Raw genomic sequence first — 16,017 nt, 5'->3', positions numbered from 1 at the left:
GCATTTCATCACTATGGGAGTCAATGCAACTGGCCAGTAGTCATTTGGGTAGTTGGCTTTGCCCTTTTTGGCCAGTGGAATAATAGTGGTTGCCTTATAACAAGTGGGAATTGTAGCTCGTGTAAGGGAGTAATTGAATATATTAGCCAGAATATCAGCAAGCATTAAAGCACAGGTTTTGAGTGTCCTTCCAGCAATATTATCTGGACTGAATGCCTTCTGGGGATTTATCCTCCTCAAGGACTTTGCCACATTTACTGGTGATATTGTGAATTGTGGTGGTGCTTCCTCTTTATCCCTTTCTCTTATGGTGGTACCCTTTGACTCAGTGTTTTGGACTTAAAAATGGGCATAAAATTCATTGAAATTGTCCAGTGAAAACTGGCTGTCAGTAGTCATCCCTCTGCCTTTGTTTCTGTAGTCAATGATGTTTTCTGGGCCTTGCCACATAAGTCAAAACAGATACATTGTCGCATCTTTTGCTTACCATTGCACAAACCCACTAAGCCACATTATGCAGCAGTCCATAACACCTGCAGACCCAGAACACCTACAGACAGAAAGTAGACAGTAAACAATTTTGAAATGGATGCATTGAATCATGTGAGGATTGTTACCATGCGAACATGCGAAGTGGCATTGTGCAGAGGTCAACAAACATATTGAGTAATGAATGTGAAAATATACAGCTACTGCCTATTTATTCCTATAGCAGCGGTTGTAAGTTAAGAGTCATAGTACAGGTGAGCCTGGGTTCTAATCCAGCAAAAGGTCAAGCTTTTCTTACTGATGTGGCACTTTACTTTATGTAAGAATTAACAGTAGAACAATACTTTCACATAGAAATAACTATCTGTAGGAGGTGCATTGATTATATACAGGATATCAGAGACATATTCCATGTGTAGCTGTGGGTATTACATCATTTTCTGAACTTTTCTGAACTTTTATGTCACACACATACATGGTTAAACACCTAACTTTTTAATGTGCATGTATAACTAATAAGCAGGTCTGACAAACAAGGTTTCAGTTGCAATGAGCACTCTACATAGTAATGACTACAAAAAATACACTTGTAGCCCAATTTTCCCCCTGGTAACTGATATAAGTTAATGCTCACAATATAGGTGAACCAAGATTCTAATTTAGCACACTCTCAAATGTATTAACGTTTGTCCCCTCAATTTAAAAAATATACATAAAACAATGTAAACCTAATTGTAAATAACAATAAGTGTATATGACACTGGAGGTCATATGAATTATTTGTATGACTGAGGGTATACTGACAATTATGTTTCTGTAATTAGATAGATTTCAGACTTCAATCATATTCACACACACATGAATGTATAAACCTGGACCTTGTCAAACAAGCACTTTTTCTGTGGCAAGGATGAAAAATCACCTATATAGAAGAATATGTTTTGTCTATTTTGCATAGATTTGAATCCCACATTGTATCAAAAAATCAAAGATGGGCAAGAGTGCTTGGTTATTACAATCCCGCACTGTACAAATTATTTTTATTACTGTGTAAAGGCACACAGAAAATGTGTCAGGTCATAAAATATATGTTCCCAATGCATCTGCAAAGTTAAATCAAATAACACTTACAGCAGCAACCAACACATAAACTAATGGCAAATGCTAGATTAACCTTCCTGTTTCAGAAACTGCTTTCCTTTCTGTTTGGCACTGTAGTCATTCCCTCTCACATGTCAAATAATTATCATATGTAATTATTTAATTACATCATGAATACAAATTTAAAATTATTAGATAAAGCTATATTCAAACCCTGTATCATCCAGGCTTAAAATAAGAACTCATTGCTCTTAAACCTACTGCCACAGAGTCAGCTAAGCAGCAGCTGTGTTTCTTACACTCAGTACTATTCAAAGTGCTGACTGCCATGCTTCTCCTCTTAGTGTGTTTGTGCGGAGGAAAACAAACCAATTAAACTCTTATAGTGAACCAGAGGCCCATGTTTGCTCATCACTTAGCTACAAATAAATGGGGAAAGCAGTATAAATACTTTTTTTTAAGGTTAGACAATTTATGATTATGACAGCAACATTTTCAATATGAACTAGGCATGAACACCATAGAAGGTTTTTAACTGTGTCTACCATAGCCAATATGGATAAGTACTTCTCAAGTTCATGTAAAAGTCCTTAAATGTGTATCTCACATTCTCAAACACTTTGCCATCAATTGCACAAACAGCTGCTTGGTGGTGCACTATGGAAAGTACTTATTAGCATGGATTACTTATATTTATTGCAGAGTTAGTCTTCAACCCAGTAAAGTCCATGTAAAAACACAACTAAAGAGAAGGAACATTTTAATGACTAAACACATATTTACACTGTAGTCATGTGCTACCTGCACCCATACACTTGAAAATTGCTATCTCAGTACTTGCTCCAAATATCAACTACACTACAGAAATAAATATCAGAAATGCTTTGTTACATGCCATGTACATCTTTATCCTGACAATACACATTCAGACTGTCTAATATGTGTTCTAATGTGGACAGCAATTATTCACAAATATGAACACACAAATATGATCCCAAACAATTGTGTGTCTGTATGTGACAATTTAAGTAACATACTGTTACAAATCAGAAAATTTTTAATTTCTGCTGCATGCATTCTTGAAAGATGTTTGCATATAGTTTGTAAAGCTGCCTCTCAAAGTATACCTGCACATTAGAAACCCACTAGGAAATACTACATCCACACTTTGCACACCACTCTCATAACAGGATATGTCAACCAGATCATACAATGATGATGACATTATCTATAAAGACAACTCTGACAAGGCAAATACATGCTTCAGTGGAATTGCAATAATCACAAACTATGTTTTGCAGATGGGAACAAAATAATTACATATGTGATAGATTAGCACAGCAGCCACATTATGTGTGTATCTCTATATATGTGCAAGTGTGCATGCATAATCAGAGGAACATCAGTCTGTATCCTACTGTCATCAGTCTGGTACCATGCAGAACTCCTGTATATTGACAGTCATACATTACTACCCATCCATTTCATACAGGCCTCCCAAATTCTTTTCCCAAACATCCAATAATGATGATGTCATTCACTAAAAATTACCATCAGCATTACAAAATTAGAATTGTATTGTAGTTGTTGCATTAAATACTGAGTTCTGCAGCTGGTATACTTACTGTGGTCAACGTGTGTGTGTGTGTGTGTGTGTGTGTGTGTGTGTGTGTGTGTGTACACACACACACACACACACACACACACATATATATATCTATATATATATATATATATATATATATATATATATATATATATATATACTCAGAAAAGCATAGCTGTATTTTTTACAATCCCATGTAGAACAATCTTCTCCCAAGCATCCGATGATGATGTCATCCACTATAATTGTTCAGTGGCAGTATAAAAGTCAGACATGTGTCATGGCACTTGCATTAAGAGATGCGTTCTTTAGTTGCTGTACTTATCTAGGTAGGAGTTCTAATTTCACTATAGTCAACTTGTGTGTTTGTGTGTGAGCACTCAGAAGACTGTAACTGTGTTTCCTACAGCCCCATGGAGTACAAATATTTTAATACTTGTACATGCCTACACATCCATTTCATTCATGCCGCCCAACTTCTTCCCTCCATCATCCAGTGATGATGTCATCCACTATAAATTGTCCAGCAGCAGTGTAAAAGTCAGACTTGTGCTGTGGTGCTTGTGTTGAATACTGACTTTTCTAGCTGGTACTTAGGTGGGGGTTCTAATCTCACTGTAGCCAACTAGGGTGTGTACGTGTTCACTTGGTTGACATTCAAGAGAGTACTTTACACCAGCATGTGAGACCCTGCTATTACCACCTTTTTCTCAGCATACACTGCTGATGTCATCAGCTATAAAGTGTTGTCAGACACTACAAAAGCCAGACTTGTGCTATGGTGGTTGTGTTAAGTAATGTGTTTTATAAAGAGTTAGGTAGGGGTTTTAGTTTCACCGTGGTCATTTGTTGTGTGTATTTGCTCACCTAATTGATATTTGAGAGAACATTTTACACCAGCTTGTGAGACCCTACTATTACCATTGTCTTCTCAGCAGACACTACTGATGTCATCAGCTATAAAGTGTTGTTGGGCACTATAAAAGCCAGAATTGTGCTGAGACACTTGCATTAAGTACTGTGCATTGTAAATAGGTAGGCAGGAGTGTTACTCTCACTCCAGTCACCCATGTGTGCATTCAATAATCACTATGTGGACAATTTTAGAATGATATATGAATCCACAGCTATGTTAGATTATCCTCTGAACATCTTATTGTAACATACACTGATGATGTCAGTTTGTATAACATGCACCTGACAGCATTCAAGAGAAATCTGTGCTGTGACAGGACAATTAACTACTGGGTTTGCAAGCTACTTTACCTACACATATAAGGGTTCTAATCTGATAGCAGGAAACTTGAGTCTCTTTACATACAAATATCACTTTTGAGATGATTTTCCACATGTATGCGACTCCAAATCTATGCCCTACACTCCTCTGAACATGCTTTCTTCACCATATAATGATATTATACTCCATAAAGTGCAACACGTCAGTGTTGCAGTCAGACATATGTAGTGTTGCTACTGTTACATTGCATGGCATTCACATTCTATACCTACACAGGTGTAAAGTTCAAATCAGACCCAGTCTACTGCTGTGTGTGTGTGTGGTTGGTGTTAAAGTATGGTCATTGTATGAACTTTCAAATTGCCCTTCATTTCACTACCACTTGGAGGAATATTTCACTTAGCCCCATGCATCCACAATCCTCCTTTTTCCTTTGGCCACATGACATTCTTCCTGCAGATTGGTAGAGAATGTCCTCATGTCAAATATGCATGCAGAGTCCTTCCATGAGCCTCTGCAAGCCATCTCCAGACCACTACATGTGTGATTGCTAATTCTGTCATGGTGTGTTGCACATGTCTCATGTGGACAGTGATAGTATGTAATGCAATCAAACTAATATACACATATGCACACTATTTTACTATCTTCCATAATATAGATATATGGAGTTTGTTTTCAATGGTATACTAATGCTTAGGATTTTATGTTATGCTGACCATTAGCCTAATAATGTCTTATGACCCTAAGAACAGTTGACATGTCAATGTTACTGTCATTGACATATGCTATATTGAGGTGTGGATGCACAGTATGGCTACAAGAGGGCATTACAATCTGTGATGTGAGCTAATGTATTCATGGCAGTTGCTGCCATTTCATTACATGCTGCTTCTATAACAGCTGTAGTAATATGCCCCTGAGAACTGTTGACACGGTATGCAACACTTGTATGCATATTGTTGGCTTATTGGGACATGTGTTGTATTGGAGCAGATCAACCTTCAACACAGTTCACATTCCACCATCACATTGGCACTTGCATTTTGACACAGGTGTGCATGTGTCTACATACCACCGTGACAGAGATCAGTATAAATTCATATTGCACAAAAAACAAATAGATACCACAGTAGTTATCCACAGCTACTAAAAAGCTGTAAAGTTCAGGTACACTAAGTACGACCACTATAAATGTCCACAACTCCTATGAAACGGAATAATTCCAGTGCACAAGATACATCTAACAATGTCCAAACTGTGATATTGACTGTATAGAATGAAAGTCAAAGCAACGTAGTAAAAATCACGAACGCAGACTCATATGGACAACCAGGTTTAATTGAACGTTAGCACTTTCACCAACAGGCTTCATCAGACTTTAAAATACAAAAGATTTATCACTCCATTTAAATAACACACCAGCATTGACCATAGGTTAAAAAACAAGTGACATCACAGCCTCATTTCTTATTATTGAACGATAAAAGCTGTGCACATATAGAAAATCCCTAGCACACAAAAACTGGGCTAAAAAGAACTTAAAAACATTTATATTTATATACATTTATATGATATAAAAAATGTATATGATATAAAAAGCATCTATAAATGGATAAATAACATAAAAACGAAAACCAATACAAAACTAAAGAATGTTAATTCCTTTACCTAATGGATAACCTCCCGTTCTTTAGAACAGGCTTAAGGGGGATCTTATCATTGAGCCCAGGGCTAACATCAGCCCTGAACCTAATAATCCATTTTAATTTACATTCTTCAGTGTAGTTATTAACATCCCCACCACGTAAACTTATCCCAGTGGATTGTAGAACCATAAAAACAAAAGAATGTGAGGACCCATTAATATTATGATGTTTGGCTAGAGCATTAGAAGCGGAACCAATACGTATATGATAATTATGATCCGTAATTCGTTCACGCAATTTTCTGTTGATCTTACCAACGTAAAAAGCTTAACATGAAACACATTTAGCAAGGTAGACTAAGTTCTCACTTTGACAGTTTGTATTGGTGTGGAAAGTATATGTTACCCCAGTGGTTGAATGTGTAAAAACACAACCAGTGTCAATGAAAGAACACTGTCCACAATTACCACAGGGTTCCGTATTGACCTGAACATCCAGCCTATCTGTTACATCTATTCACTGTCTTCAAGAAAGTTACCAATGGCATGCATAATGACAACACTATAATCTTGCATAAGTTGGCCTGACCAAGGCACTTGACAGAAATTCACAGTCGGGTATTAGAGAGAAACTGCCTCAAGTGGCCATAAACACCTACATTACCAAGTGGTAGACAAGTGGATCACATATGTGTCAGATAAATATACTGCAGTGTGTGAAGTCACCTCTATCTATAGTCAAGTGACAAGGTTCATACCTCAGGGCTCTGTGATAGGCTGTTTCTTGTTCATTATTTAAGTCTCAGATGTCAAAACTGACATACACATCCTTTTTCTAAGCAGCTTTGTGGAGGACTTCAAATTGCAGACAATCATTGACTCCAAGTGTGGTATTGGTATATTGCAGACAGTATCAACACACAAAGGATTGCTGCCACAGCCATGGGGATACAGTAGATGAAGAAAAATCATGAGTGATTAGTTCCAATATGAAAGCAAAGACATACGATAATTACAATATAGACAGCACACCCCTATCAACAGGCTGACTGGTATGTGACCTGTGTACTCAGGCAGATGGTATGCAGAACATCTACTAGCATGTGCTCACAGTGGTGACCACTCCCTTGTATGTAGCACAACTCCTAAATATGTGCAAGACATCCACATCAAAGGGCATTATAGTTCCATTGTTCACAGCCCTCATCACACCAATAATTGAGTACAATGTACAGTTTTGTTTGTATTTCCCAGCACCTCTTCCAAGGATACAAGTGTACATTTGTCACAGTGAGTTCACATACATGTTATCGGGTATACCTAAGTATTTTCTTTAGTGCATAAACATTAGGAGTTACAGTGCAGAACCCACTTCAAGGTGTTATACAAGTTGAATGTGGCATATGTGTTCCTGTAATGCACACAGAAAATACATAGCTGATTGACATTGATGGCATGGGTTACATTCATGAAATTGTGGATAGTGACATATATATGCTTTGCAAACCTGCCAACTAGCTAGGATTCCTCATAATTTCAAATGTAGGAGCAACAGTGTCCCTCCTAACACTGCCAACAGATGTTGATTTTTGAGGTATGTGTGCTTGATTCCCCTCATAGATTAATGACAAATCATGACAGTTGTACACGTGCGTTCATGCAGAACCATCTACAATCATTCACATATGTTATGTCAGTGACATGGATTAACAGTGGTATTATACTGACTTTGTCTATGATTGTGCATGCTTCTGTCTACTGTCATCCATGAGCCTGTTGTTATGTGTCTTGCTTGGTTGAGAACTATGCTGACACTACTGTCATATTCACAATATATACCTACCTTCTATTGCATATACCGTTCTTGATAAATGTCCTCTGCAGTGTTCACATCAAGATGCTTCTATCATGGAAATTTCTTTCCATTAATATGTCTCCTCCTGTGACAGTCACATAAAATTCAATAACTCTGTGAAGTTTATATGACTACACCCACACAGGAGGTATACCCAGCAGTACACACTGTATCATGTAGATATGTAATTAGTGTTCATGCTACAACTGTCTTGCCTTTGTGGTGTACGTACTTTGACATCCCCTCATTTGCTGTAAGTATTGTGTTTCACCTGTCCTCTTCCCATGTGTCCTTTTCAATACACACACTTCCACTTTATAATTATTTATAATGCAGTCTATGTATCCTTGTTGACTAGTTGCAAAACTTTTATTCAGTATGCCTAAAACAGATTTGCACAATATTCTGCACTGAATACACTTTCACATAATATATTGGAACAGTATTCATTGCTTTATATTAAACCCTGGTTGTCACTGTGGCATTTCTGCACAATTCTGCAGACCTAATTTGCCCGTAGGTAAACAGGTGTACATGTCTGCAGGTGTTTGTGTTGCTTTACACAATTTCCTGGCCAGCAACACTGCTTGTATTAGTGTAAGTGCGATGTGTGGCATGCATATGCAATTAGCACTGCTGCTCATTGGGCAATGGCATAAACTCAATGTAGGCCTTTTCTTTACATCTCCTGTCCTTAGTAGAGTACAATATTATGCACAATATCATCAAGGAGTGAATGGATGTTAATGCAATTATATGAATCGATTGTAAGGCCAGTGTTAGACTATGGCTGTAGTTTGTCTGTGTATACATTTGGAGATGACGAATGTCTAGAGGAGGTACAGACATGTTATACAAAATTAATCATGAGTATTAAAAACAAACAATATAAGGAAAGATTAGTGGAAATGAAATTACTTTCAATTCATTATAGGTTTTATAAAGATGACATAATATGAGCATATAAAGTATCTAGAGATGAAGCCCTAAGGAAGACATCTTCAGTGTGTTGTAATGCATGTAGTATGCATCACATGCTTGGATGAAAAACATTTTTTATTTTTATTTTTTTCATTTGAATTTTGAACTTTCAAAAGTTCGATCTTATGGTCTCAACCATAAGAAATTCAAACTTGTGAAAGCTCAAAATTTAGACACACACACAAACATATATACACACATCTATCTGTATGGAATGCCTACTCAGGTATGTGTGTGTGTGTGTGTGTGTGTGTGTGTGTGTGTGTGTGTGTGTGTGTGTGTGTGTGTGTGTGTGTGTGTGTATGTGTGTGTAAAGCTCATATGCACTAATATCCTGAAATTTGGGAAAGTTAAAAGCATTTCTGATATATTATGAGTTTGCTAGCTTTCGTACCTGAACCATACTTTCTCAGTACTTTTCTGAGGCTTGCTAATTATTTCTGATGTACCTTCCATTTCTAGGAGATCTCATCAGAAGCTGTACAGAACAGAAAACAGAATAAAAAAAGCATAATGAAAAAAATGTAAGTATTGCCAGTCCATGGTAGTCTATTGGCTGCCGATAGGCCAGTATTAGACAACTCAGGAGTTTTAGCAGTTCTAAATTCTGCCTCCCATTAGTTCAGGAAGTCCTGTTTGTGCCTTTAGTTATCACTGTATTGTGCTGATATTGTTCACCAGTCTGTTGAATGCCAACTGCACTGGTGACAGCCTTGGGCAAGCTATTTCATACCTCAGCCTTGTGCTGAGATCTGTTATAGTCCAACTGCAGAAGCCTACAGTTGTAGCACTTTATGAGGAATGCAACAAAGATCCTGGACTCCTCTTGACACCACATTTGGGCTCTAAATCAAGCATCATCCTCACCATTGCCTGCAATGTCTTCTTAAAGATATCAGGACAAATGTTAGGGAATTGACACCCAATTCAGATCTTGTGTTTACCAGCTGTGCACAATGACAGGCAACATTGACAACTGCATTTGTGTGACAGGAAGCACACATATGGTTTCACACACAGTTTTAGTATGATTGCTTCAAAGTACATTGCAGGGTTGAAAAATAGCAGTGAGACTTGGCCATGTGTGATGCTCTGTGTATTTACACGTTCCACTGTGAATTCATTATTTATTTTTTTTTTTTTGCTGATGATAGTGCATTTTCCATAATATATTGGCACCCATGGCCATCCTCTGTTGTATGTTAGATGGTAATAATGTGACAGACAGATATCACATGACATTTTCAATTATGGTAGCAATAAATAGTGATTTTAAGAGATAATTTTACATAAATCGAGACATTGTGGGAAATACATTTTACAAACTGCGACTGATAGCACATAGGAATTGAATCCATGACAAAAGGTAAGCTTAATTGCCACATTATGGTTATTAACTGCTAATATCACAGGAGAACTCACATTTTCAAGTTGTAAGCTGAGGTGTAATAATTTGACCATGACTGGGGATCTAATTCTGACAAGTGTGTATGTGATAGACTTTGAGTTGTTACATTATTGTTATATTATTGGACTTATACTTTGAGTCAGTTATGCATTCCTGTAAAACATTTTCTTTTGCATTGATTTCAGTCATCTCAGTAACACATGTTGAGGAATGGGCCACACATACATTTCATGACATACTGCCCTACACATCTAATGTTGCTAATTGTAATAAATCATACTTTATCCCAATGAATATTTATAACATTATGCATATGCAAGTGTACTTTATATTAAATGTGATTATTATTCTTATTAACATTTCACATGAAGTATAGTTAAATTATTTAGCATTAATACACAGAGTTATGTTGGAAGTTTCAGTTGGCAACTTGACAATTGTACTTTGTGTTCCATTATTAATAAAAAGTCACTGACAATAATTTATTTGGACCACTCAGTAAAATAATCTGTAATCTGGATTCAAACCTTGTATTACTTCTGCTGTTATTCAGACTTTATTTCATTAACACATTGAGCCTCAGAGAAAGTTACATAGCATGTGCATTTTTTACACTTAGTACTGTCTAAAGTGCTGACTAAAGTGTATCAATGCCAGACTCTTTTGCACTACTGACAGCTAAGTTTTTGCTCATGCTAAATAAAATGTGTTTTTGCCTTGAATAGTTAACTGTTGTTCCCTGCTAGTAAACGCTGAGAGTCAATGCATACTATGCCAAACATCATGCAAAGGAAGAAGCTAAAATAAATAAATACAAATATAAAACTTGGAAAACAGAAAACAGAGTGCATATTTAACTGTTGGCCTTCAAAAAGTGAACCATTGACAGTAAGGATTGCTAAATTTACTGGCATATCAAAGTATCTAGACTTGAACCCAGCACCTATGGCATTACCTGGAATCATTGACCATTTTAACAGTGTTTGCCACATGATAATTTGCAGTTCTAATACACCTGGCCATCCCTTCATGTCATGACAGCTACTGAAGAAGAGGCCACACAGGAGACTACACAAGGTCATGCTGCACACATTTACAAGGAAAATATACACTTGTTAAGGGAATGACTTAAAGTCATGATTAATTGTTCAGACATATTTACAAAGGTTTTGATTAAGGATCAGTGTTTCACAATTCAAGAGCTACACAGTTAAGGCTCCTATAGATAGCACACGCAGGGAAGTATAATTTAAAGGGGAAAGGGATGATGAAGAAATAAAGGTAGACTGGGATTTTGGATGCAGATCTTTAAGGAGAACAATGCTATCCACACATAACATTATATTCATAAAGTAGAAAAAACTATTCAAGAACTAAGCCAACAAAGGAATGCAGAAAGGAGATTCTGCTGATAGGGGTAACTGCAATTAGGGGTATAGCGAATAGGCAAAATGGAATTAATATTACTGGAGAAAACTAGCAAAGAATCCAAGGGATTTGGGAGGAAATAATTAGTGATGGGAAGGTAATAGAATGGGAAGAAACCAAGAATTCATTTAGACTGCAGTCTATAAATTGCCTTCCCTATCAAGGACTGATATCAGAGTATAGGCAAAGAGAATCAAATAGGGGTTCCTAAGTGAAAGACCAGCAATGGTAGGGTTTTTAGTAGAATCTAGAACAGAAGCTGCTGTTAAAAAATGATAATTAGCAGGGAATATAAAATATTGCATGATAACAATAGGAACTATCACAGGAGGTTACAAAGGATTGGGAAGAGAGATTAAATAAGCAATTCACAAAGAAACTATAGGAGGACATATGTATGTATGTATGGCTGACAAATATGCAACAAAGTCTAGGAGATTTATAATCTCTGCTTGGAAGTGTTTGCATATGTATTTTTATACCCCCAAAAAACTCCAAAGGATTTTTTCCTCAGGTAGATTGCAAATGTTGGAGGTATGATGGAGGAAAAAAGAGGTAACTGGGAAAATATTTTTTGGGAGTGTAATGATTTGGCAGACTACCTTGTCAGAAATACTGGGAATGAAAATTGGTGTAACTAAGGAAATTATTTTTGAGGTCTGACACAGAACTGGAATTGCCTAGACATAGTAAGGCCTTGTTGAATTAATTTCTGGTGACTGCCAAAAATCAATTACTGGAAAATGGAAATGAAAGTCTAAAACAATCATGCTAAAAGTAGCAAATATAGCAACAGAGATAAAGAATTGGAAACTGGATCTTTAGAAAAGGGTAGGAGCAAATTACATACTGTAGAAAAATGGGAAATGTAAGAACAATATATGCAGAATAATGTTTTGGAAGAGGAATTAGGTTTAAGAAATGGCAGGAATTGAATGAGCTATCTAATATTTGAATGACACTGACGAAATAGAAGATAAGTGATGTATAATGCTTGTAACCTAAAATATGTCAATATGGTTGTTTTCATTTATGTAATGTACGATTGCCTATTTCATAAATGATACTTCAATAGAGATGTTTCTTGTTTAGAAAAAAAACTATTTCAACTATTTCACCATTAACTTGATGATTTGTACTGCCTCAGACTTTAGCCCACAGCATATTTGTTACATTATGCACATAAGTGTGTGTTATTACTATAATGATTTGTAATAAAATTGCAGGTGACACATATAAAAGTTGTCTTGTTTATAATCTAATATAGACAATTCTATTACTGCAATCCATACACTGGAAGTTGCAAGTGCAATTCTGGTTACAGTAACAAAAAATCATAGTTGTCATGCTAACTTCAAAATATTCAAAGCTGGATAAAACCCTGCATAATTTGTGCTGTTGCTCAGGCTTTCCTGCATGAACAAGTTGAGCCACAGAGAAAGTTATATAACAGTTGTTTTTTTTTTTTTTTTATGCACTCAGTACTGTCCGATTGAATCACAATGATACTAGCCTTATTTGCACTACTGATGGCATACCAAATTACATTTTTTACTTTTTGCCTCGGAAAGTAAATTGTCATTCACTGATAGTCAACACCATCAGTTAATGCTGCACACAGACAAGTGATGTGCAAAAGATGAATTCCCATAGGAAAAAAGAAAGTGAGCGATAATTTCTATAAAAATATTGATATTAAGGATCCCTACTTTCACACAGACATAACCCTCTCTAGATTTGAACTATGAAACCATGGAATTAGCATGAAACAGTGCTTGAAACAGTGACAACATGTGACAACATAGACAGTATGAGGTGGGGAAACTACATCACATATACGTATCCTTGTGGTTCTAACATTTTACATTTAGGGAACCATATACCTGTGTTTTCATACCTTTCACGGTAGAAGTCTGGATGAATTTATATATTTAACAAACTATGCTACTAAAGCATGACACAGTACAAACAAATGTATGCAATACAAGAGTGGGTTTGCTATTTCCTTTATTTTGTGAGAATTACTCATTTTTGATGCATTTGTAAAATGATTGCATTATAATTTGCATTAATTTTGAACTATTCTTTTTGTACAGACATTTTTACTCATAGAAACATTTACCGTTTAATCATGTTTTCATAATGGTGGTATAAAGGTTATCACCTAAGTCAGTCAATTTAATAACAAATGTTACTGTAAGCCTATTCTTCCTGACATACCTTCTCTATAAGTGTTCATCCAAATAACAGGAGTAGTAAACAATTAGTTGTGCAGTAATGCACTCAGTACTGTCCAGAGTACTGACTGAAAGCACAACAGAGCTACTCATATTTGCACTACTGATTTCATTCTACATTAAATTTTTGAGTTTTTGCCTTGGGAAGTGAACTGTCATTCACTGATAATCAACACCAGCAATCACTGACAAAAATAAGAACCTCCCTTAATTTTGAACTTTTCATTTTGTATGTTTAAGCTGTACACACTTGATATGACTTACAGACATTTTACTCAGAGAAACAGTTGAAGCTTAACCGTGTTTTCATAATGGTGCTATAAAGGTTATGCCCTAAAACAGTCAATGTAATAACTAATTTTAAATAAATAAATAAACATTGTCAGTATTGCATGATCTATTTCTCAAAGAGGGAGGATGAAGAACAGAGTGTGTGTGTTGTATCGTTAAGAACCATTTCAAGGACTGAACGTGCATATATAAATAGCAAGCATGTGCTATACTCAGTGTCATTTTGAGAGTGCAGCCAGAGCGTGAGCAAGTTTGAATGTAATAGCTAGTCTGTATATAAGTTTCCTAACTTAAAGTTATTAAGCTTCAATCGTGATGAGTTTCTACATAATAAATCTGCTTGAACAGAACCCACAAAGACTCATTTATTACTTCCTGACTAGATAAGCGACAGTGTCGAAGGCCTTGATGAAGTCGAGGTATGCTGTGTGCACAGATTTGTCCTCATCAATGTCCCTGGTCACATTTTCAAAGAAATCCACCAGGTTTAACAGGCAGGATCTGCTCTTCTACTTTTAATTACTTTAAGTTTTTATCTCTTTTTATCCATCTTTTTTCTTGCCCTTCTTTACAGTATATCAGTAATCAGGTTCTTGTAAATATTCCTACTCAGGGATTATCCTGCTGCTATTGTATTGGATTTTTTGAAACTTGTAAATATATTATTTTTGTTGATTTCATTTTATGTAAATGTTTCTTGTCAATACTACTGTAGTAAATTTTAGTCTTTTTATTAATTACTGGGTTTTTTTTTTTTTGGCGTGTCTCTAATTGTAATTAGAGCTTTTCTCCTCGGGTCCCCACCGAAAATGGGCCTTTGGCTTAGTTGGACCAACCCAGTTAACAAATGACAATAAATATAACTAAATAAATAAATAAACTTCTCTGTAAGCATATTCTTCCTGACACAGCCCTGTAAATCTACATCCAAATAACAGGAGTGTTAAACACTTACTTAGTTGTGCAGTACTGCTATTGAGTCATACTTGTAAGCCACTAGTTAGCCACAGTTCTGAATACTCTACATTGCCCTGCTAGGGCATGTTCAAGGCATTGTGTAAGTCCTCACACCATGTTTATCAGCCTAGTACTTACAGAAAATTGACTGATTCAGTAATGATAATGCACTAACACATGATTTACATATTCCTTGTATCCAAAGGAATTAATCTACACTATGTAAGCACAAACTGGGCTAAGGAATGTCTGTCATAGTAGGGAAGAGTGCTTGAATTCACCAACTGCTTCACAACTTAAGAGACTACTGTTTGACAGAGGTAAATTTCTGTAATTACATACTTTTGAGAGAACTTTATAATTATTACTGTCAATGTATGCTATATGCTTTACAAATAATATTTACAGTTACAAGTTTAATCTTCCTAGAAAACTTATGTTAAATCCTTTTATGGGAACATTTTCTCTGAGAACGTGAACACTTTTCTAACTTAGGAGAAGCTCAGTTTGTTGTATACACCTCGCATAGATCAGTCTTATCCCATTAGAACATTGTGCTCTTTCCATTTGTGGTTGCTGGGTTGTTTTTTTTTAATGTTTTATTTGCAGAAGTTGTTGGGTTTTTATTACATAACTGTATTGCAATGTTCTTTTTGTAAGGAAGTTTTAAGAGTAGCAATATAGATTAATTATTTACAAGCTTTTAACAATGATACATGCATAACTGAATGCCTTTGTTCTGACCAGTGCAGATCATCTTGTAAACATACATCCCCTGT

Source organism: Protopterus annectens, chromosome 3.part0 (genome assembly GCF_019279795.1).
Source record: "Protopterus annectens isolate FY-2018-M chromosome 3.part0, PAN1.0, whole genome shotgun sequence".
NCBI lineage: Eukaryota > Metazoa > Chordata > Ceratodontiformes > Protopteridae > Protopterus > Protopterus annectens.
The sequence above is the reverse complement of the archived record's forward strand: the minus strand, read 5'-3'. Positions refer to the sequence as shown.